This window comes from Rhinopithecus roxellana, chromosome 3 (assembly GCF_007565055.1).
Source record: "Rhinopithecus roxellana isolate Shanxi Qingling chromosome 3, ASM756505v1, whole genome shotgun sequence".
NCBI lineage: Eukaryota > Metazoa > Chordata > Mammalia > Primates > Cercopithecidae > Rhinopithecus > Rhinopithecus roxellana.
In genome coordinates, this window is record NC_044551.1 from 92,102,848 (window position 1) to 92,110,834 (window position 7,987).

Sequence of the window (7,987 nt, forward strand, 5' to 3'; positions counted from 1 at the left end):
GGGGGTTTAGACTTCAGCTTATGAATTCTGTTGGTGGGAACACAAGTTCCTCTATACCACATTGCTTCTCCCAGCCCCTAGAATGGTTTTAGCCTGACTTAGCAAGTGAGAGCTCTGAAGTTCAAACAGAAAGATTTTCACATAGAAACATGTACTGGTGCTACAGGTATAAAAAGAAACCTAAATAGGAAAAACAAAACAAAACAAAACATGAACCTGCCTTGTCTAGTTGACACTGTAAACCAAAAAGTATGTGAGACAGATCTCAATCAACTTAGAAGTTTATTTTGCCAAAGTTGAGGACATGCCTGAAAGAACAAAACCATAGGATCACAGAGGCAGTCTGTGGTCTGTGCCTTCCTTCAAGGGCGATTTCAAGGGCTTCACTGTTGAAAGGGGAGAAGCTGGCTGGAGGGGACGGGGAGGGTGTGGCCTTACTGAATCCACAGGCTGCAAGGGAAAAGGAGCAGACAGGAATCCTCAGTTACGTATTGTATGATCTTGTGCTCAGACGCATCGTGTGGTCCTGTGCTCAGTAAATCCGCGCGTCACCCAAGATAAGGTGAACGCAGAGCTGCTACCTGAGGAAATTTTAACCTTTTCCCTGTAGCTCTCTGCTGAGGAGTGAAAGGAAAGGCAGCTTCCTGCATGACTCAGCTTTCAGCTTCATTTGTTTTCCTTCTGGCAGAGTGAACTGGGGTCCCAAGTTTTTATTTTCCTTTCATGACACTGTCTGAACACCTGTGTGACACAGTGGTGACCAAAATGCCAAGGCCTCATTCGGAGGATAAGTACTTATCTGCCCAGCCAGACCCAAAGTTTCAGAAAGCTCCTGAGAGTGAACTCTGGGTCTGGAGCAGAGTGGGGGTGGGCGCCCACCCAGGTCCTGTCCCCTGAGTGCTGGGCCGCTGGCCAGCTCAGCACGAGACTCAGACGCACAGCCTTAGATCACCCACACATAGGATTCTCCTGCTTAACGCTCTGTCCCTGTCCCTCCCCCCAACACAGTTGGGGATCTTCGTGTGGTTCCTGGTCACTCTCAGCTCAGTTCCAGCCCCCAGAGGTTGTCCCCACCTCACCACTGGGGCTGCAAGTGCCCAGAGGCCAAGCTCGATCAAGGGTGGAAGATGAGCTAATTTCATAATTAACAAAGCATAATGGATCACTCTCCATGCCATTTAGTCGGGGGGCTTTAAATATCTTGCTCTAACACCTGATTAAAGTGCCATGCTTCTGTGAGCAAAAAGTGGATTGTTTGTGCCTCATAAACCGGGTTCCTAATCTCGGAATACCCAGGCAGAGGGTTTCCTCTCATCAAGGAAAACGCGTTCTGCTGTTGATTTTGACTCTTCTTGTTACAAAGCTGAATCATCTATATTCCCCTTCAGAGCCTGCAGTTATTTCTTGTTAAAATAGCCAGAGGTAGTTGGGCTTTCAGCCAGATTGTTACTTGTCTTTAGGGGGTAACTCAAATGGTTTATTTAGTAACTACGAGCTTTGTTGCAGATATCATGAACTGGTCAAGATGTTGAATAAAATAAACTGTTCAGGTGGCTGGTGTGTTTGAAGAAAGTGGCTGTGGGAGGAGAACAGCAGAAACTCCTTTGCTGCAGTGAGGATGGGAGGGGGTGCCTGAGGACCCTAACGGGGTTGGTGGGGCTCCGGTACGAGAAGGGGGGATTTGCTAGCACATGAAGAGGAAGCCACATCTGGATGTAGTACCTCGAGAGACAAAGACGATTTTTCCAGTTGAAGTCACTTTAAAAATAAACTCTGAAGATGATGGAGCCTTTGCTGGCACCATGGCTCATGCCTTAATCCCAGCACTTTTGGAGGCCAAGGTGGGAGGCTTGTTTGAGCCCAGGAGTTTGAGACCAGCCTTGGCAATGGAGTGAGACCTCTTCTCTACAAAAAATAAAAAAATAAAAAAAAATTAGCTGAAAGTGGTGGCATACGCCTGTGGTCCCAGGTTCCTGGGAGACCAAGGTGGGAGGATAGCTTGAGCCCAGGAAGTTGAGGCCCCAGTGAGCTATGATTGCACCACTGCACTCCAGCCTGGGCGATAGAGTGAGATCCCTTCTCTAAAAAAGAAAAAAAAAAAATCCTTGGCATTCATATGGTGTGACTTTGAAAAATATCTGCTTTTCCTTCATTGTAGTGTGGGGAGGGGGGTGGTGGGAAGCAGAATTGAAAAAGCTACAAGATGCAAATCAGTGGACGGTGGTTTTATCTTACAACTTAAAGAACAGTCTGTCCCTTTGAAATATATACCTTAAGTCTTTGTCCAGGCAGCAACAACCAGTGACTTACTTGGCTTCAGGCTAACTTTATTTGTTGGCTTCTGTAGTTTTCATCTCTAAAGAAAGTGGAGTGTATTTCTTCTATTGGTTTATGAGGTATAGGAAAAGAATGAAAGCAGGGATGACTCCAGAAATAAGTGCTTACCCAGCATGGTGGAGTTCTGAGGTGGCTGGGTGGGGCCAATGATTTGCTTTTGAAATAATTGTGCTACAAGTCACTCAAACTTACGATTGGTTATTATTTCTTGGCAATCACTAGCATACTTGTGAATTCTCATAGTGTGAGAGAATCTAACTTACAAATCGTTTCCAAATGTAGTGAGTTTTTTATGTATACTCAATTTAGCAATTAATGAGGAATGAACACAAATTAATCATTTATTGAGTCTGATTTTGCTATTTCCATAATTTGCAGCCAATAATTTTTTTCAAGTCTTAAACATTCTCAGAGGTCGATGAAACCCTTGTAGGCCTGCGGCTTTGTGCCTTAGCGTCTCAAGAATGAAATGGGTTCAGGTCCCCCGTCCCCCAAGGAAAATCCCAACTCTATTATGTTGCTTTGTACAATCGGGTTTTCCTGGTTATTGAAGGGGATTCCCCACCAGGACTCTGTGAAGTGCACAGAAGTAGGATTAACCCCCCTTTAGAGGGGCCTGGCCTAGAACTAAGATGCCAGGGGCAGCCAGGTCCTCCTTCTGCCCAGGGTCCAGGCCCACCCACCTGGCCTCACACTCCCATCCCTCTCAACTCTTCCATCCAACAGCATTCCCCGTATCTGCCCCATTTCCCCGTTCTGGCTTTTGGTGAGGTCAGGAGCCCCCACAGGTGAGAGGAACTGGATGGGCAGGGCTGGGTTGATGTGCACTGTTTCCCGGAACCTTCATGCCTTCCCCGAGGTTGGAGCAGGGGTCCCACGCTTTCCTGTGCTGAGTTGGAGCCAGTTGGCCTGGGATAGAGAATGGCTTTCCGGGCACATGTCCCACCTCAAACCCCAGTCCCATTCTCGAATCTCATGGAAAGTATTAGCAGGGCGTGATCAGGAGAGCCACACAGCGTCCATGAAGTGCCCTGGCCGTGGGGCCTCAGGGCTGGAAGGACATTTGGGTTGGGATAATATTCAGGCTTAGGTGAAAATGCATTTACCCAGCACCTGCTAAGGGCTGGACTCCCTGCCATGTGCGGATTTTGCAGCTAATTAAGTTCTCGTCCCAGTGGCAAGGAAGGCTGCTGTCATTACCCCTGTGTTATAGAGGCACACTTCAGCCATTTCCCTGGTTGTAGTCAGTTGAATAGTGTGACTCCCAGAAAGATATGTCCATGTCTTCACTCTGGAACTTACAAATGTGGCCTTGTTTGGAAAAAGGGTCTTTGTAGATGTCATTAATTTAAGGATCACAAGATGTGAGCATCCTGGATTTAGGGCAGACCCTAAATCCAATAACTGGTGCCCTTAAAAGAGAAAGGCAGAGGGGAGTTTGAGACACCAATGCAGGGGAGAAAGCCATGTGAAGGCAGAGACAGAGATTGGAGTGATGCTGCCATCACTAAGGAGCGCTTGGAGCCACCAGAAGTTGGAGGAAGCAAGGAAGGAAGGATTCCCTCCTAAAAGCTTCAGAGGGAGCACGGTCCTGCTGACACCTTGATTTTGGACTTACAGTCCCCAGAACTGTGAGACAAGAAATTGTTGTTTGAAGCCACCAAGTTTGTGGTAATTTGTTTCAACAACCATAGGAAATGAGCATACTTATTACCTCTTTTCATGTAAACTGAGTCCAAAGGGGGCACCAGAAATGGGACAGAGCCCTGAAGCAAGACCTGGGTTTGGTTTTCTTTTGATTCTGAAAATAAAAGCCCTTTAAGGAATCAAGAGGTGGGGGAGAGGTTGAGGCTGAAGAAAGTTGAAGAACAGTGAAAGAATCTTGGCTCATTTGGAGGATCAGAGAGAGTTCTAGAATGGAGAGAAGATGGACCTGCACTAGAAAAATTTTCTGGCTGGGCGTAATGGTTCATGCCTGTAACCCCAACACTTTGGGAGGCTGAGGGAGGCGGATCTCCTGAGCTCAGGAGTTCGAGACCACCCTGGGCAACATGGCAAAACCCCGTCTCTACTAAAATGCAAAAAATTAGATGGGCGTGGTGACACATGCCTGTAGTCCCAGCTACTCAGGAGACTGCGGCACAAAAATCACTTGAGCCCCGGAGGCGGAGGTTGCAATGAGCTGAGATTGCACCACTGCACTCCAGCCTGGGCTACAGAGTGAGACTCTCTCTCAAAAAAAAAAGGAAAATTTTCTAATTTCCAAAGGCTTTCAATGAGTTTCTGCCACAGACAGAATCCTAAGTCCTAAGGTGGCTTTCAAGATTCCGTCCACTGGCAGACACGTCCCATTGACTCTCCTTCCTTGAGTGTGGGTAGGCCTGTGTACAGTCAGGTACACAGCGGGACAGTACACGGTGGGACCACTACCCCCTCACTTGTGGTCTGTGACATGACTCAGCAGTAGGAGACTAGAGAGGGGTTCTCACACTGGCTTCGAAGACATAAGCTGTCACTGCGAGGGCGCCAGGTGCTGAGGACCTGAGGATGGCCTCTGGGATTTGAGAGTGACCTTCAGCCGACTACCAACCAGCCAAAAAACGGGACCTCAGCTCTACACTGCCAGGAGCTGAATTCTGCCAATGACCTGGATGAGTTGGAAGCGAACCTGGAGCCTCTGCTGAGATTGCAGCCTCGGCCCACGCCCTGACAAGCTTTCTTGCCAGGTGAGCAGAGGACTCGGCCAAGCTGGGCTTGGACTCTCCACCCATGGAGAAGGTCAGATGATGAATGTGGATCATGTTGCTAAGTTTATGATACTTTGTTATACAACAATAGAAAAGGAATGCAGTTTCTGAGCAAAGTTCCTCCCAAATTGTAACTGAATAGGAGCAGCTGAGCTTGAGCCTTGACTTTGTGCTTTTTTGCTGATTTGGTGGTTTTTTTATGACCAAGTATTAAAAATGGGTGTATATTTTAAAGTCATATTTTGAGACAAATCACACAGTTAAAAAAAAGTTTAAAAGGCTCTGAAGAAAACAGAACAGATGAGCAAAAGTTGATCATTGGTTAAACATAAATGTGTTCCACATGAGAATGGAAAATGTTTATTTCCATCGGTGTGGCCAGCAGTTCCCCTCAGAAGCCCCTCAGGTGAATTTGTAGCAGAAAACCTCCAGAGAGACATCTTCCCACGGACGCCTTTCCCTGGTGCCATCTAGAGGGCAGACTTCTAGCAAGTTCCACTAGCATGGTACCACCGTCACTTCTCTGCAATTCTACAAGCCACAGTCACACCCTCTTCAACAAGACCTGGATCTCAGCCCAGGGCAGGGGGGTTTCTCTGGGTGTACCATTCGAGTCCTTGGGGTAATGGCTGTTATTCATATCTGCTATTAATATATTCTGTAAAATTCTCTTTACTTCTTGCCAGCCAATTCCTCGTACCCCGACCCTGTTGTAGTTACTGATCATTTATATAAAACTTTCCCTGTTCAAATCACTCAGTGGTTTCTCTCTCCTGATTGGACCCAGACTGATGCACGTTCCGAGCAGCAAGTGGCACTATGTGCCAAGCACCAGGTGATAATTTCAGAGAGCTGAAGTGACACAGGCCTGTCTCCAAAGAGTACACACAATGCCCAATTCAACACTTGAGAAAAGAAGGGAGAAGTATAAAATAAAATATATATATAAATTAAAAAATAATGCCCAAGTTAAGCAGACAGAGCATGGGGCTACAGGGTAAGAGACTGGATTCCAGACCTGATTCTGCAACTAAGTATGGAATCTTAGTTGGGGAGGACTGTCCAATCACTCTGTTTCCTTGTCTGTAAACTACAGAAGGTAATGGACTCAGAGGCTTTCTGTTGGTTAGAGTAAAGCCAAGTAAAGCCAAGCTGCAGTAACAAAGTAACCAATTACACAGTGGTTTAAAGCATATAGAAGTTTATTTTCTCTCAAATACCCGTCCTCAGATGAAGGATCCTTGGTGATGGAGCTGCTCTGCTCCACATGATCATTCAGGCATTCAGGTTCTGTCCATCTTGTTGCTTTGCCATCATATGGACTTTCACTCTCATCTGCATGGGTGCAGTTCATAGGAAGGTGAAGAGCAGGGAGGAGGTCAGTGTCTTAAGGCCCAGACTTAGGAGTGGTGTCTATCACCTCCACTCACATGCCAGCAGGGGGTGCACTTAGCCACGTGACCACATTGAATTGCGCAGCAGGTTGGGAAATGGAGTCTCTAGCTGAGTAGACACGTGTCCAGCCGCACCTTGATCACATGGAAGAAGTGAGAGTGTGTTAGGGGGCAACTTTCAATGTCCCCGGCCCCTGTTCCAGCTCTGCCAGACCCCTCTATGTGTTATGGAACATGACTGCATGTAAACTCCAGACTCCATTTAGGTAAGGAAGGAAAACATCTCTGGCAAGGTGGGAAATACATGCCTCATCATTCTGCTTTTGCATTTCAGAATCAAGATCTGAAGAGCTTGCAAAAAGTTCTTTTAGTGCTGAAAAGTAGGAAGGTGGCAGATGTGACTAACAAAACAGTCCTTGTGCATCTGCTAGGGAATACAGATTTTTTTTTTTTTCTCCAACATAACAAGTTAGAATCCATCTGGGATTTGAGAAGTCTGAGCTAAGGTTTCCTGGATCTGTTTGCATGTGGAACAATGATGAAAAGAAGAAAATGATAAGTCAGTTTTAAAGAACTTTTCTTGTGTTTCAAGTAGAAAGAAGGCTTGAGAATTTTTTTACATTTTACTCTGGTGTAGAAGGATGGTGATATTTAAAGAGAAAGAATGAGCATTAAAACGAAGACATGAAAATAATTTAACCCATCAATTGTATTTTTATATGCTGGCACTAAGACCTTAAAATCATAATGTATCTAATTCTCACAAAAATATGTTAAAATAAGGACTATCATGTCCATTTTAAAGAGATGAAATGGAGGAAGATAATTTGTGTAAAGCCAAACAGCTAATAAGTCTTGCATCTAGGAGTTGAAGTTAGATCATTTGGCTTGAGTCCGTCAGAGATGAGCAACCCTTTTCTGTAATGCATCAGATAGTAAATGTTTTGGCCTTTGCAGGCATGCAGTCTCTGCTGCAACTGCTCAGCTCTGCTGTGTGAGAGCAGCCATAGACAATGTGAAAAGGAGTGAGTGTGGCCGTGTTCCAATAAAACTTTATTAATGAACATAAAATTGAAGTTCATAGAATTTCACATCATAAAATATTTTTCTTTTTGAATTTTTTCAACTACTTACAAATGTGAAAACCATTTTTACCTTGTGGGCCATTGTTTGCTGCCCTTGGGTCTATGCAGTTCACCTTGACCTTTTTCAACATGTTAAAGAGGTTAACCCACATTTACCAAGTGCCGCTACTCTGGGCACTGCGTAGGGCACTCCGTGTCCTGGTCCACCAACTTGCTACCTGTATCTAGAGGTAGCTCCTGCTACCATTATTCACACTTTATAGATGAAGAAAGCAAAGCGGTCCTACCACAGGTGGAACAAGGACATGCAGCCAGCCAGGAACTGGGCTGATATCTGTTGATGGACATGAAGGAAGGATTTGGGTTGGCCATTAAGACTCTCTCAGGACCTGACGAAAAGGGTGGGAAACTTAGGCACAAGATG